Source organism: Vulpes vulpes, chromosome X (genome assembly GCF_048418805.1).
Source record: "Vulpes vulpes isolate BD-2025 chromosome X, VulVul3, whole genome shotgun sequence".
NCBI classification, from domain to species: Eukaryota; Metazoa; Chordata; class Mammalia; order Carnivora; family Canidae; genus Vulpes; species Vulpes vulpes.
This window is the reverse complement of record NC_132796.1, coordinates 97,296,627-97,313,530: the sequence shown is the minus strand read 5'-3', so window position 1 is coordinate 97,313,530 and position 16,904 is coordinate 97,296,627. Positions and strand designations below refer to the sequence as shown.

Here is a 16,904-nt window from a genome sequence, read left to right as displayed (position 1 = left end):
TAAATAATAATGTGGGCTCTCTCTTTGCTCCCAGCTCAAAGAGAATGATAAAGCAGCAAAACACTCAAAGGTACAGTACAGCCACAGATAAAAAAAAATTGATGACACGGAAATCAGCACCATCCCATAACACACACACTTCGGCAACCCCTCCTGGAGAAGTGAATGATAGTGAATATAATGAACAAAGAAGAAAAGGACCTTTGAGCTAAGATGAGGAGAGGAGCCTTTATTTGGTTCCCTAATGGGGTGTTTTGATGCTTGCTAATGTCTATAGTGCTCAATTTTACAGCAGAAAGTTGGAGTGGAAGTAGAGGCTAGTTAGTTCAGTGTCTCAGTTCTCAATAAGACACAGCTATCTTAGGTGTGAAAGTCATACATCAGATACAGTCAGACATTAATTTCTAGGTTTTTCTGCAGATAATAAAAGTTGAAGAAGTTGGACCCTGGGTTCTACCCATTTTGGGGAAGACATGAAATGGCCAAATTAAATTCTAGCTTTTAGAAAGGAAGAAATGATGGATTCATTGTATGAAACACAGAATGGCAAACTTGATGTCAGTCTTAGACAATGATTCTAGAAATGCTATTAAAGGATAGTTTAAAATCGCAAGAAGACTTAGGTCTGATCATTAGGAGGCAACACGGGTTTGCTGAGAAGTCATGTAATGCAAATTTCATTCATTTAATTAGTTGAGTGATGGCTCTGGGGAATGTACCATACAATATATATGTGTGGCTGTCATCTAGGGCTTTAGCATGATTTCCCATTATATATTTGTGGAAAGTGTGACGATCTGTTGTCTCACTCATATAGTTATGTCAATTAGCAGTTTGTTGAAGTGATATAACAAAAATGTATCCATACAGATTTGGACACTATTAATATAATGATTTCTAGTAACAAGCTATAGGGTTCTATCCTCAACCTTGTTCTGTTAAACATTTTTATTCATGACTTGGTTGAAGTCATAAAAAACAGGCCCATAAGATTTATAAAGGGATAGTACAATGGAAGCCAGAATTATGATTCTGCAAATTTTACCAGATTTGGTAGATGGGCAGAATCTGCAAGGTCAAATTTTATAAATGTAGCATGAAAGACTGGGAAGATTGCTAGAACTCATACAGCAATTTGGCAATGTGGCAGGATACAAAATCAATGCCCAGAAGTCAGTGGCATTTCTATACACTAACAATGAGACTGAAGAAAGAGAAACTAAGGAGTCAGTCCCATTGACAATTGCACCCAAAGGCATAAGATACCTAGGAATAAACCTAACCAAAGAGGTAAAGAATCTATACCCTAAAAACTACATAACACTTCTGAAAGAAATTGAGGAAGACATAAAGAGATGGAAAAATATTCCATGCTCATGGACTGGAAGAATTAATTAATTAATTAATTATTATAGTGAAAATTTCTATGCTACCCAGGGCATTGTACACATTTAATGCAATACCTATCAAAATACCATGGACTTTCTTCAGAGAGCTGGAGCAAATCATCTTAAGATTTGTGTGGAATCAGAAAAGACCCCAAATAGCGAGAGGAATATTGAAAAAGAAAATCAGAACTGGGAGCATCACAATGCTGGATTTCAAGTTGTATACCACAAAGCTAAGATCATCAAGACAGTGTGGTACTGGCACAAAAACAGACACATAGATCAATGGAACAAATAGGGAACCCAGAAATGGGCCCTCAACTCTATGGTCAACTAATATTTGACAAAGCAGGAAAGACTATCCACTGGAAAAAGGATAGTCTCTTCAATAAATGGTGCTGGGAAAAGTGGACAGCCATGTGCAGAAGAAGGAAACTAGACCATTCTCTTACACCACACACAAACATAAACTCAAAATCCTTGAAAGCTCTAAATCTGAATCTAGAATCCATCAAAATCCTAGAGGAGAACACAGGCAACACCCTTTTTGAACTTGGCCACAGCAACTTCTTGTAAGATTCATCTATGAAGGCAGGGGAAACAAAAGCAAAAATGAACTATTGGGACTTCATTAAGATAAGAAGCTTCTGCACAGCAGAAGAAATAGTCAACAAAACTAAAAGACAACCTACAGAATGGGAGAAGATATTTGCAAATGACCTATCAGATAAAGGGCTAGTATCCAAGATCTATAAAGAACTTATTAAACTCAACAGCAAAGAAACAACAATCCAATCATGAAATGGGCTAAAGATAGGAACAGAAATTTCACAGAGGAAGACATGGACATGGCCAACAAGCACATGAGAAAATGCTCTGCATCCCTTGCCATCAGGGAAATACAAATGAAAACCACAATGAGATACCACCTCACATCTTGAGAATGGTGAAAATTAACAAGACAGAAAACAACAAATGTTGGAGAGGATGTGGAGAAGGGGGAACTCTCTTTCACTGTTGGTGGGAATGTGAACTGGTACAGCCACTCTGGAAAACTGTGTGGAGGTTCCTCAAAGAGTTAAAAATAGAACTGCTCTACGACCCAGCAATTGCACTGCTGGGGATTTACCCCAAAGATACAGATGCAGTGAAATGGCAGGACAGCTGCACCCCAATGTTTCTAGCAGCAATGTCCACAATAGCCAAACTGTGGAAGGAGCCTTGGTGTCCATCGAAAGATGAATGGATAAAGAAGATGTATATCTTCTATATATATATATATACACACACACACACACACACACAATGGAATATTAGCCATTAGAAAGGAAAACTGTGTGGAGGTTCCTCAAAGAGTTAAAAATAGACCTGCTCTACGACCCAGCAATTGCACTGTTGGGGATTTACCCCAAAGATTCAGATGCAACGAAACGTCGGGACACCTGCACCCCGATGTTTCTATCAGCAATGGCCACAATAGCCAAACTGTGGAAGGAGCCTCGGTGTCCATCGAAAGATGAATGGATAAAGAAGATGTGATCTATGTATACAATGGAATATTACTCAGCGATTAGAAACGACAAATACCCACCATTTGCTTCAACGTGGATGGAACTGGAGGGTATTATGCTGAGTGAAATAAGTCAATCGGAGAAGGACAAGCAGTGTATGTTCTCATTCATTTGGGGAATATAAATAATAGTGAAAGGGAATATAAAGGAAGGGAGAAGAAATGTTGGGAAATATCAGGAAGGGAGACAGAACATAAAGACTCCAAACTCGGGGAAACGAACTAGGGGTGGTGGAAGGGGGGAGGAGGGCGGGTGTTGGAGGGGAATGGGTGACGGGCACTGAGGTGGACACTTGACGGGATGAGCACTGGGTGTTTTTCTGTATGTTGGTAAATTGAACACCAATAAAAATTAATTAAAAAAAAAAAAAGAAAGGATGAATACCCATCATTTGCTTCGATGTGGATGGAACTAGAGGGCATTATGCTGAGTGAAGTAAGTCAATCGGAGAAGGACAGTCATTATATGGTTTCACTCATATGGGGAATATAAGAAATAGTGAAAGGGATTAAAGGGGAAAGGAGAGAAAATGAATGGGAAAAATCAGAGAGGGTGACAGAACACGAGAGACTCCTAACTATGGGAAATGAACAAGGGGTAGTGGAAGGGGAAGTGGGCGGGGGGATGGGGTGACTGGGTGACAGGCACTGAGGGAGTCACTTGACGGGATGAGCACTGGGTGTTACACTATATTTTGGCAAATTGAACTTCAATTATATATATGATTGTGGGGAAAGTCCAAGAAACTGATTGCCCAGATATGGAGTATGGTATAGCAGAGCTCATATAAAGAGGGCTTAGGGGCTTTAATGTTCAATGAGCTCAAAGATAAATTAGCTATGAGACGTGTCTATGTTTTGTTTTAAATATCTTTTTTAAAATTAAAGTAGACATGCAGTGTTATATTACTTTCAAGTGCACTACATAGTGATTCAACAATTCTACATATAGAATATTATACTAATATTAATATATTAATGCTAGTACATTCTATAACTAATATATATAGAATTAGAATTCTATAAATTACTCATTGTTAACCATAAGTGTAGTTACCCTCTGTCACCATATAAAGTTAATACAATATTTTTTACTCTATTCCTTATGTTGTACTTTTCATCCCTGTAACTTATTTATTTTATAACTAGAAGTGTTTACCTTTTAACCCCTTCACATATTTTTGCCTGTGAGTGTGTATTTTTTGTGACACATTAATATGGTGGTTCACACACTTGGCTTCCCAGGCTGCAACCCAGATCAACTGCATAGGAATCTGTGGGGGTAGGGCCTAGAAATAGGTATATTTAAATCTCCCCAGGTGATTCCAATGGGAAACCAAAGTTGAGAACCATTGCGATAATAGAATGTGAGACAAGTGATAATCCAATTGTAATGTGTATTGTTCTAACTAGAATGTTTCACTTAGTCTTGGACAATACCTTTTACAAACTGGAACCCATTGGGAGCAGTGTTACTCAGACTGTAAGGAGGCCTGCAGTCATACAAACTATGCCATCAGGAACTGCTGAAGGAACTGAGTGTGAGCAATCTCAGGGAAGACATAGAAGTTGTCCTCAAATGAGTGTGCCAGAGAGATCACCCTTATTCTATTTGGCTCCAGAGATGAGAACTAGAACCAAGAAGATGAAGTAAAATGGAGGCAAATTTTAATTCAGTGAAAGGAATAATATTCTATGAGGGCTATCTAAAGATGTAATAGGCTGCCTCAGAAAGAAATGATTGCCCTATAATTTGGGAACTCCAAATCCTATGGCTGCTTAACCAGTTGGTGAGAGTATGGAGAAGTCTTGTGTTATTCAAGATTCTTTTTGTGGCACATAACAGAAGCCCAATTCAAAAAACTCAAAAATAGAGTCAGTTGTATCATATAACAGGGAACTGACTTTAGTGAGGGCTGATTTAAGGGATCAGTTGATATCATCAGGCTCTTTTTTGCCATTTATTTTGGGCCCTGTTTGTCTTAGCTTTCCTTTATTCTACATTTAGGCTCCTGCCACATAGTGTCCTGGCAGCCCCAGTAGAGAGAGAAAATATTTTCTGATACTTCTTAAAAGAGAAACACTGATTCTAAATGGACCCATGTTGTCAGAAAGAGGGTCTTTGTGTGTGTGTGTGTGTGTGTGTGTGTGTGTGTGTGTGTGTAGGACAGGGGAACTGGTGCATGAATCAGAGTCTTGGCACTGGATAGAGTTGAATAAGTGAAGATCCCTCTTAGTTCTGGGTTTTTAATATTTTTGACACCATGGCCAGAATGCAGCAATAAGTATAGACTACTGAGCTCATCAAATATAATCTTTTCTGTAGTCAGGCCCATCTGTTTCTCATGTTCTTCCCCATTCACAGCTTTGCTTGTGTTGCTTAATCTTTCTAAAAAGACCTCCACTTACTACTCTTTAACCCACAGTTCAAGACTCATCTCAAGTTTTGCGTCTTCCTCTGTTGTAGCTGTTCCAGACCACTCTGATCTGCACCCCTTTGAACTATTACAGTACTCTTCACAATTACATATTTCCTGATGTCATGCCTTGAATTTTTTCTGTTTTTCAATGAGTTAGTCATACAAATTGTGTATTATAACTAAATTGAGAAGTAGGGTCAATGCCTTTTCCTTGTTTATTCTTCCTGTGCTTAACGTAGAGTTGAGAATATTATATGGGCTTGTTCATTCAAATTACTGATTGATGGTCATTTTTAAAAGATAGCCATCCCTTTACTACTATGTGTGAAATATCTGTCTTGCAACTAGTAATGGATTAAATGGCAAAGATGGGAGCATTGCCATCAGAGGCCTTCTGGAGAAATAAGTTTACACTACTGAAGAGGGCATTGTTACTCTTTCCTACTGGCACAAGCTCTGCTCCATGCTCATGCTGCCAAGCTGGTTTCCTTGCTTTTGGACTCTAGGAATGGGTAGGTTTCCTGATTAGGACCTTATTTTTTAAGATTTTATTTATTTATTCATGAGAGACACAGAAAGAGAGGTAGAGAGACACAGGCAGAGGGAGAATCAGGCTCCATGCAAGGAGCCCAATGTGGGACTCAATCCCAGTACTCTAGGATCACACTTTGAGCTGAAGGCAGACACGCTTAACCGCTGAGCCACCCAGGCATCCCTGGTTAGGAGCTTCAATCACTCACTCATTACAGAATAATTTATTAGTCACCAATGTTATTCTAAGGTCTGTTCTAGTTATGGGGGATATATAGAATCTCAGTTCTAAGGAGCTTGCAGGGAGAAACAGAAAAACAAAATTAGATAATTATAATATAGCATAATGGGGTTCCAATTCTGGATTAGATGAAATAAGCATACTCTACCCTCCAGTTTTGTATATAGCTATAAAGCCTGAACAGAATGAATAGAACATTGAATAGTCTGAAAAGTAAATAGTAGCAGATTGGGAGGAAAAAACAGAAATCACACTATCGCTGAACTGGTGAGCATGCCACTTAAAAATTTTGCTATACTCTGGCCCGAACTCAGCATATCAGAATCCAGTTAAGTGGCCATCAGTGAGCAGACAGAGCTTTAGGAGAAGTGATCTAATTCTGGCTTAAGAATGGAAAAGGGCGGGTGGGGGGCTGCCCGGGTGGTTTAGCATCACCTTCATTCAGCCCAGGGCCTGATCCTGGAGTCTCCGGATTGAGTCCCACATTGAGTCCTGCATGGAGCCTGCTTCTCCCTCTGCCTGTGTCTCTGCCTCTTTCTCTTGTCTCTCATGAATAAATAAATAAAATCTTTAAAAAAAGAATGGGAAAGGGAACTACTAACACTTAGTGTGGAAATCTTCCACTTTTTTAAAAACTCTTTTCTGTTTTCTTGTGCTCTGACTCCCAAGAAATTCTGTGGAAATAGTGGGCAGCAGTTGATAATTGAAGGCTTCAGGGGCTAAGTCTTTGAGGACAGGGGATTCTCTTTTCTTTTTGGTGGATCTGTGGTTCTAAGAGGGTTGGGCCAATTTCCATTGCTTTTTTCCTCTTTCTGTACGCTATTGCTTGGACCTAAACAAGGGCACATTGCAAAAGTGAATAGCAGAGTAGGATAACTAACTAAACCTCAGCTTTCAGGCCAGAGGACTGAACAAAAAGAGCCTCAGGGAACCAGAAAGTTCTGAGGAGATCACAGAAAGGGAGAAGCTTGGGAAAGTGACCTTATAAAGTTGTTTATGAACTCTAGAGCTCAACCCTGAGTGAACGTGTCTGGGTTAGACCCTATTTAGCAGACTAAAGTCTTCAAGAACTAAACAGACCACAGCCTAGATCCCAGACTATTCACTAAAAGGCGGACATGTGAAACATACCTGGATAGTGCTGTAAAGGCTTTGAAAATGGAATGGACTTTGGAACCACAACCCACAGAAGTTGAATCAGAACGTTGACTGCCTGCTAAAACAAAACCATCAGTATCAGCATGGGGGTTTAAACAATTTTCAAGATCTGATAAGGCAGCATCTAAATTTTCCAGGATATAATCCAAAATTATTAAGCATATAAAGAATTAGAAATGTCTTAACTCACATGAGAAAAGACAATCAACAGATATCATCCTAGATGACAGATGTTGGAATTATATGAAAAAATTTTAAAGCAACTATTATAAAAATACACCAATAAGCAAGGGCAAAATCCTTGAGAGAAATGGAAAAATAGAAAGCCCCAGCAAAGAAATAAAAATATATAAACAATCACCGAATGAAAGCTAGGAAAACTTAAAGCATGGCAGCTGGCTTCTGTCATGGCAAATGATCCCAATGGGAGACACAGAAAACCAAGATGGAAGCCACAGTCTTTTTTATAACTTAATGGAAGTGATATACCATCACTTCTATCCTATTTGTTAGAAGTGAGTCATTAAGTCCAGGCCATACTCAAAGGGAAGCGAATTAAACTTCACTTCTTGAAGTGGGAAAGTATCAAAAAATTTGTGGACATGTTTTTAAAACCACCACAAGGGGAAGAAATATTATTCTAGGAGGGGAGAATTAGATATGCGAAAGCAACAAAATGAGGCAAAGAATTAAAAGAAAAGCAAAGAATTAAAAATGAACACTGGGGCTGTTTCTGTCTCTATTTACTTCAGTTGGACTTACTAAGTATTGGTTGGTGTAAAGATTCTCTGAATGTCAGATAATCCCCCAGACTTCTATGTACCTGTCTTGTCTACTTGGGGAAGGCAGCAGGTCCAAGTCAGTGCCTTCACAGTAGGAGATAAATAGAACCTGCAGCCCCCGTAGTATTTTGTTTTAGGATCTTTGAATAAAAGGGAGAATATAAACAGATACTTTCTTTTAGTTGTAGGTGTATGCCTTTACAGTAGCATGGAAAGGTAGCCTGGAATTTTAATTGGAGGCTTATTGTCCTTGATACTACTCCATTCTGCCACTGTTTTCCATCTTCTTAGTACCTAAATCATTGTAAGTCAGTTCTGCTATAATCTCTGTTTTGAAAACTTGAGTTTGTTCCAATGTGATTGATGTATTAGGGAACAATTTGAGCATGACATGAATTTTGTGTTTGCTTGAGCATGATTCCGTCAACAAGAAATATTAGGTAAATGCAGAAAACTACACCCAGCTGAACTGAGTGGTTTGGTAATACACAAAATACACCCTTAAACATCTACTAGCCATAGCCATTCACATTTAGTGTTACAACTTTCCATCTGACTTCAGATACGATTCCTTCTGCCACTTCACAATAACTCATAACCTGCTATGCCTACATCTATAAGCAAACTTTAGGTGTTTTCAAGGTGAAGTTCCATATTTATTGTAGTATTTATGTATTTCTTAACCATTAACATGTGTAAAACTGTGCTGCCTTTCCTATCTGGTTTTTAAAATGCTACTGATATTTTTTATTGTTGTTCTTCTAACCCCATTTTTCCCATAAGCCCTGTGGTTTTCATTGTGCAATTTTGCATAGTGCGGTAATTTTAAAAGGATATGCCATATTATAGTAGAAATGACTGAATATATATTTATTTATATATTATATATATATATTATATATTAACTTACGTAGGACAGTGTATTTGGGTGGACTTAGCAAACAATTAAAATCAAGTCAGTGAAGATTCTGTGCTGCAGAGGCAAAAAGAAAAAGAAGAGAAACACTGAAGTACAGTGGAGATGCTTAACTTTGGTGGTGGACCATTCAGAGCCTCTATCTAAAGACTCCTCTGATGGATTTCCACACTAACAGTTATTTGGTGTTCTGGCTTCAGGATCTTCTGTTTTTCTGACCTTGAGCTTCCTCTTCCACAGCAAGCAATTCAGTTTCTTTGGAATATGTTGCAGTGAATAGGGTAGTGAGACATTGTCAAAATATTTGGACTTTATGCTCTTGCTTCTCTGACCTTGAGCAAGGCTAGTAGTTCCTGCCAATTTCATATGCCCTCTCAGGACACATCTTTAAGACCTGCTAGGAACTCTTGACTTTGGATCTGTGGCACGTGATGCTGAGGTGGTCATAATCAAGTTACAAAGTGGTCCGGGGCATTTGTAATATAAAACCTCCTTCTCTTGGTACTTGGACTACATTCAAATCCATGGGAGGAGGCAGGGGTAAGTTTAATTCTTTACTCCTCTTTCTCTTCCTTTTCCTCATTATTCTTTCTCTTCTTCATCTTTATTGAGGCAGTGCCATGTAGTAGTTGAGGATTTGGGCTCTGGGCCTACCCTGTAATGGTTGTATGACCTTAGGTCACATATTTAACTTTTCTGCACTTCTAGTCCTTCATCTTTAAATTGAGATGATAACAAAACCTACCTTATAGGCTTGTTGTGATGAATGAATGAGATAATCCATGACAAGCACCGAGAACTGGGTTAGTAGATTTACACACATGTTCTTAATTGATATCTAAAGTCTAAGGAGGTTATATCCATTTAGAATCAAGTGGAGATTTAAAAAAGTGGTTCTGAGCTATTAAATTCTGTCAGTGGGGAAGTGTAGTTCCATTTATCCACAATTCTTCAGGAATCAGCTATTGAATAAAAAGGGCACAGATGTGATTACAGTTTCTATTAATGAAGCTTATAAACATTCTTTCATTAACTACTGCTCATACTCTTAGGGCCAAGGCTGCCAATATGAAGATGCTTCTATATAACTTTGGGTAAAGAGTGAATATTGAGGTTACATAACTGTAACAACAGAAACATATTTTAGGCTGGCCCACTAGTATATTAAATCAAATGTTAAATGAGACTGTAATCTAACCTAGGGCAGAATTTTTGTTTTTTTGTCTTATATCTCATCAACATCTACTATAGTGGTTTTCATACATAGGTGATTTTGTCCCCCCAGGGGACATTTGGCGATGTCTGGAGTCATTTTTGTTTGTCACAACTGGGGAGGAGGCAGCTGCTACTGGAATCTAATGGTTAGAGGCCAGGAATGCTGCTAAACATCTTACAGTGCACTGGACAGTCCCCCACAACATTTATCTTGCCTGAAATGTCAGTAGTTCTGGGGTCAAACCCTACTCTAATGCAATGTAAGGGACATTGTAGCCTCCTGATAAATGTGTATTGAATTAATGATTGAAGTTTGGGGAACAAAAATGTGATTTGGTAGCAGACACATATTTGGCAGACAATCTTATAAAGGAGTGGTGAGAAAAACTGGCACTTAGCTAATTGGTGTCAGCATGATACAAAAACTAGTGTTTGCCCTGTTCAGGCATCCAGTAAGATTGGTCTGTGCCTGGTTCATATGGTTGCTAAATATTTTGAATAACATCCATGGAAGGTGGTATATTTTTTAGAAGTTATAGATAATTGCTTCTGGAGATAAGTTGTCTTAGAAACCACAGAAAGAGTGAACAGACTGAGTTTGCCTTTGGGAAGTAAACAGGAGGTGGAACAGAGTAGCTGTGAATAAATCACACTGTTATGGTAAGGATAGAAAAAGTTTACCAGTGCTCGCTTCGGCAGCACATATACTAAAATTGGAACGATACAGAGAAGATTAGCATGGCCCCTGCACAGGGATGACACACAAATTCGTGAAGCGTTCCATATTTTAAAAAAAGAAAAGAAAAGAAAAAGTTTACCATCCTGGTGAAAGAGAGAAAATCAGAGCAATTTATTCCATAGTCCTCCATCTAAATCAAGGCAACAGTTTCCCAAATAGAGAGTTAGTGGGGGAAAAGTGAAAAGTGGAATAAAACAAAGTGGTTACATGATAGAGGAAAACATGTTATGTTCTGTAATGGGACATTGTCTTAGTCTATCCAGGCTGCTATAAAAGAATACCATAGGGATCCTTGGGTGGCGCAGCGGTTTGGCGCCTGCCTTTGGCCCAGGGCGCGATCCTGGAGAACCGGGATCGAATCCCACATCAGGCTTCCGGTGCATGGAGCCTGCTTCTTCCTCCGCCTGTGTCTCTGCCTCTCTCTCTCTCTCTGTGACTATCATAAATAAATAAAAATTAAAAAAAAATAAAAAAAATAAAAGAATACCATAGACTGGATGGCGTATAAACAACAGAGATTTGTTTCTCACAGTTCTGAAGGCTGGGATGTCAAGGTCAAGCACTGGCAGATTCAGTGTCTATGAGGGTGTACTTTCTGGTTCATAAATAGCTATCTTCTCACTGTGTCTTCATGTGGTAGAAGGGGCAAGGGAATTCTCTGGTGTCTTTTTAACAAGAGCATTAATCCCATTCACATGGGCTCCACCCTCATGTCCTAATCACCTTGCAAAGGCTCCGCCTGCTTATACCATCACATTGGAGGTTACGGTTTCAACATATGAATTGCGAGGGGGGGGGCATTAACATTTGGTCTAGCAGGCATCTCTGAAAAATTTTAAGAGTAGCCCAAGAAAAGAGAACATGGGAGACCCCTCAAAGGTAACTGATTAAATAAACAAAGGTATAGCCTTATTATGGAATACTATGTAACAGTTAAAAAGAGTAAGATAACTGTGTATTTACTAACATGGAAAATCTCTAAGGCATATTGTCAAGAAGCAAAAGCAAGCAAAAATTACACTATAACAGTTTGAGACTATTTCTTTAAAAGAAAAATCTGTCAAAACAGCTTTGTGAACTCAGATATATAAAGGAACCAAGATGAATAGGAAAAGGCTTTGAGGGATATAGACCAAATTGATCATAGTGGTTCTCTCTAGGTGGGGGAATAGAATAGGGAGTCAGTGGTCAAGGGGCCCTTTTATTTTATGTATTCCAATTGCATTTTTACAAGAATGTATCCATGTAGTACTTGTATAATTAAAAATATACACAGTGGGAAAACAGAAAATCAATAGACATAGTGCAGATATGCAGAAGAATTTTGGGGTCATTTTTGCTTCAAAGAAGGATTTACTACTAGATTGCTGTAAACAGCAACCTTGACTCACAAGCATTTGTTGCCTGCTGCTTTAGGGTGGGGAATGAGGCCTAGCAGCCAGCTAGGCCCAATGCTAAATAAGAATAGAGAGGAGTAATTAGGACGTATGACATGACCCTTAGAGGTTTTTCTTTTTTATTTTTATTTTTTTAGAGGTTTTTTTTTTTAAACCAGGTTTGTTAGTGCTGGTTGCCTGTCCAACCTTTTATTTTAGCCCCAGAGCCCTCAGACAGTTAGTCCCTGTAGCCTGTATCTTGCAGCATTTACAGACCCTGAAAACCTAGCGTCTTTAGGAAATGTCCTCATTTTGCCTTATCATTCTGCTCCTTAGTTAAGTCCTATGCAAAGGAACTTGAGTGAGAAGGCTGGGACATGTGCAGGAGGGGCCATCCTGTGGCCTGGGCCAGAGTGTACTAGGCTCCTGTTGGACTGGCTCAGTGGTTTGTGTTCTTGCTTACCTCATAGAAAACAAAAAAGCCTTGAAATTCAGAAGTTAGCTTAGTAATTAACTAAAAAATATTGAGGATTTTCTTCACCTCAGTGTACATAAATAAAAAGAATCTACTATCCATGTCTTAATAAGTTACTCATATGTTTTAAAATAATCTCCTAAAGAGCTCCCTCAGCAGTTACCTATTAGACCATGTCACATTTATTGTGTTAGCAAAATAAGTCCTTTTCTCACAATGTTGGGTTGAAGTCCTTTAATGTTTCAGCTGGGGACATAAGTACAATTAATTTTATGTGCCTGGGCCTTACCCAGGAAGGATGGGACTGTCTCATTGGGCAGACTGGTTGGTATGGCTTGGGACTGAGAGATACCGTCAGGTGATTGGCCCTGAGCTCTCGGGACTCCTTAATAAAACACTCAACTTCGGGAAACTTGACACTCATGTGAGAAACTAGGGCTTCATTTCCCTCTCACTTGTCTCTTTTACCTGTACCTGGCCTCACAGTCTTCTGTGAGGGATCAACTTTCTGTCTGGGATCAACTTTCACTTATCTTTGATTTGTCTAGGGAAATAGGATTTAGGAGACAAAGATGGGAGGGGGTGGGCTTAGATCTGTTTATAGAGGGTATGGATTTTCATCTGCTTTGCTCATTGATGTATTTTAAATACCTACAGCAGTTCCTGTTACATAGTAGTTGTCCAACAAATATTTGTTGAATGAACAAGTGAAATTATAAACTATATATACTATAATGTCCAGTGTGTTTTAGTAACAGCAAAGAGGTCAATGTGAATACAGTTTAGTTGAACAGGGAAAAGAATGAAAGAAAGCGAAATCAGGGAAGTATGTAAAGGTCAGTTCATGTAGGATCTTTTAAGCTGTGGTACAGACTTCGGATTTTTATTCTAAGCATGATGGGAATCCTTTGGAGGGTTTTGAGCAGTTACGTGACATAACAATAGCTAAAATTTATGGTTCCAGGTACTAGGCTACGTGTGTTGGGTGTATCAACTAATGTAATCTTCAAGCATATCTATAATATAGCTACTAATACTATCTTTGTTGTAAGGATGAGAGAAAGTTACATAGAGATTAAATTTCTTAGCTAAGGTCATACAGCTAGAAAGTGATGGATCTAGAATTTTAACTATAGCAGTCTAGCTCCAGACTTGTACTCCTACTCTGCATTATACTGCCTTTTTCTATATCATGTCAATGATCTGATTTATATTTTAAATGGCTCCCTCTGGTTGCTTTGCTTAGAGCAGACCATAGGAAGACAGAAGTAGAGGTAAGGTAGTTAGGAAGCTGTTGGAGTAGACATGGCAACAAATAATGTTGGCTTGGTAGAAGAGATGAAGAGGAGGCAGATTTTGAATTTATTTCAAAGGCAGCGGAGATGAAGAGGAGATAGAATCTGCATTTATTTTGAAGGCAGTTTACTGACAGACTGGATGTGGGGTATAAGAGAAAGAAGAAAGTCAAGGATGATACGAAGATTTGAAGGTAATATATAAATGACTTTTAAAAAGATTTAGTTGTTTTGTTTTTTAAAGATTTTTTTATTTATTTATTCATAAGAGACAAACAGAGAGAGGCAGAGACAGAGGCAGAGGGAAAATCAGGGTCCTCGAGGGGAGCCAGATGCGGGACTCAATCCCCAGACCCAAGATTATGCCCTGAGCCAGAGACAGACACTCAACCACTGAGCCACCCAGGCGTCCTAAGATTTAGTTATTGTTGACATAGAAATCTCCTGGTGTGTTTGGAAGCACTTTATTTTTTAAAGGTTTTATTTATTTATTTGAGAAAGAGAGCACAAGTAAGAATAAGGGTAGAAGGAGAGAGGGAATGGGAGGGATAAACAGACTCCCTGCTGAGCAGGGAGACCCACGCAGGGCTTGATCCTAGGCCCCTGAGATCATGACCTGAACCTAAGGCAGCTGCTTAAACAATTGAGTCACCCAGGCGTCCTACTTACTTTCTTTAAAGTGAACACCAGTGGAGACAAGAATTAGCTAGTTCTTAATGACAATGGAAACCCCATGGGTGACTGAGCTTAGTGTTTGTTTCATGCTTAATCGTCCATATGTAAATTGACTATTTTGGAAGTGGTACATTCCTCTCTTTCCAGTGGTTTTCTGAGCCTTGAATATTTCTCACATTGGATGGTAGTATTTTTTAAAGATTTATTTATTTATTTATTTATTCATGAGAGAGGCAGAGACACAAGGCAGAGAGCCTGCAGGGAGCCTGATGAAGGACTCGATTCTGGAACTCTGGGATCACATCCTGAGCTGAAGGCAGACACTCAACCACTGAGCCACCCAGGCATCCATGGATGGTAGTATTCTTAAGGAATTCTCAATAGCTTCTCCTGTCACTGTCTCCCCTTACCTGGTTCAGAATTTTTGAGAAAGGTTACGTTAGTTTCATTAGCGGTATAGTGTTTGGAGTGCTGTGTCCTGTGAGTCAATGATGGTTCAGGACTACTGTTCCTACTACCCCAACTTTGTCACACTACGGTTAGGCCCACATTTCAAGCCTTCTTTGCTCTCTGGGTTGACTATATTGTTTCCTCCAGTTTTGGGGTCTCTTCAGTCCAACTTTGGCATCTGGGTTTAACTGCATCCAACAGAATCCACTTTACTCCCAAACTTTAAGCTTCTCTTCTCCCTTAACTTGGTCTTAGAACCTTGTCTAATGATGTATACCTTTAATAAACTATTACGGAAGCTACATTCACAATGATGTGCAACCATCACCAACTATCCATTTCCAGAATGTCTTCGTCTTCCCAGATCAAAATTCTGTGCCAATTAAACATTATTTCCCCATTCCACTTTCCCACAAGTCTCTGGCAATTACTATTCTACTTTCTGTGTTTATGAATTTGACTATAATAGTTATCTCATAGAAGTAAAATCATACAATATTTGTCCTTTTGTGTCTTATTTTATTTAGTATAATGCCTTCAAATTTCATCCATGTTGTAACCTGTGTCAGAATTTCCTTCATTTTAAAGGCTGGATAATATTCCATTGTATGGATATATTACATTTTATTTATCCATTTATCATTGGCTATTATTAATAACGTTGCTATGAATATAGGTGTACAAATATCTGTTTGAGCCTCTGCTTCCAATTCTTGTGGGTATATATCCAGGAGTAGAATTGCTGAATCATATGGTAATTCTATTTTTATTTTTTTTTAGGAGTAACCGTATCATTTTAACAGCAGTTATACTATTTATATTTCCACCAGTAATACACAAGTGTTCCAATTTCTCCACATCCTCACCAATACTTGTTATTTTCTACTTTTTTAATTTACAGGCATCCTGATAGGTGGGATGTAGTATCTCACTGTGGTTTTGACTTGCATTTCCCTAATAATTAGTAGTGCTGAGCATCCTTTCATGTGCTTATTGGCCATCTGTATGTCTTCTTTAGAGAAAGGTTCAAGTCCTTTTACCATTTTTTAATTGAGTTTATATTTTTGCTGTTAGATTTTCAAACTTTAAAAAATTTTTGGACTCTGTGTTCAAATGAAATATTTCAGGAAAGCTCAATATATAAAACAGATTAAAACAAAGATGCCCCAGGTATAGTTGGGTAAGAGATGGAACCTACCTCTTCACTCTTCATTTCCATGGCCACCCCTGAGAGGGCTCCTTGTCACCCCTAATGCTATGTCTTAGCTCTTTTGGAAAACTACTGCCCCTTGGCATTTAGAAAGGAATCCACGCTTCAGAATATCTGAGGAAATATAGATATGCACAAAGAAAGAGTCACCTCTATGTTTTACCAACTTCAAATATTGACCATGACAAGAGAAATGCGGTGCTTTTTACTGGAGCATGTTAGTGTTATTTTGTCACTTAGTTCCCAAAGACGCACATAGCTATTGATCTTTCTACATATCAACGGAAGCTCATAAATTATTGGGGAAATGTCAACAAAAATGAAGAAAATGACAGAAACTCTTCCAGACCCAGAGAAAGACATTATTTGCAAATTCATGTCCCCCAGTATCAGGAAAATCCCCAGAGGCAATAGGAATTTGTGAGAGCAAATAAGCCACTGATCATATTGCTATTTATCACAG

The 16,904-nt window shown here is 38.6% G+C and overlaps 1 protein-coding gene and 1 non-coding gene across 3 annotated transcripts in view; both read left to right on the top strand.

Annotated features, from left to right (window-relative positions):
• SMARCA1 (SNF2 related chromatin remodeling ATPase 1) overlaps positions 1–16,904 on the top strand; it is a 1,054,017-nt gene that overhangs the window by 261,926 nt on the left and 775,187 nt on the right. The gene's annotated exons all lie outside the window — the stretch shown is intronic.
• LOC112934669 (U6 spliceosomal RNA) lies at positions 10,905–11,011 on the top strand. Its single transcript, XR_003238006.1, has one exon. It is a non-coding gene; the product is annotated as a U6 spliceosomal RNA (small nuclear RNA).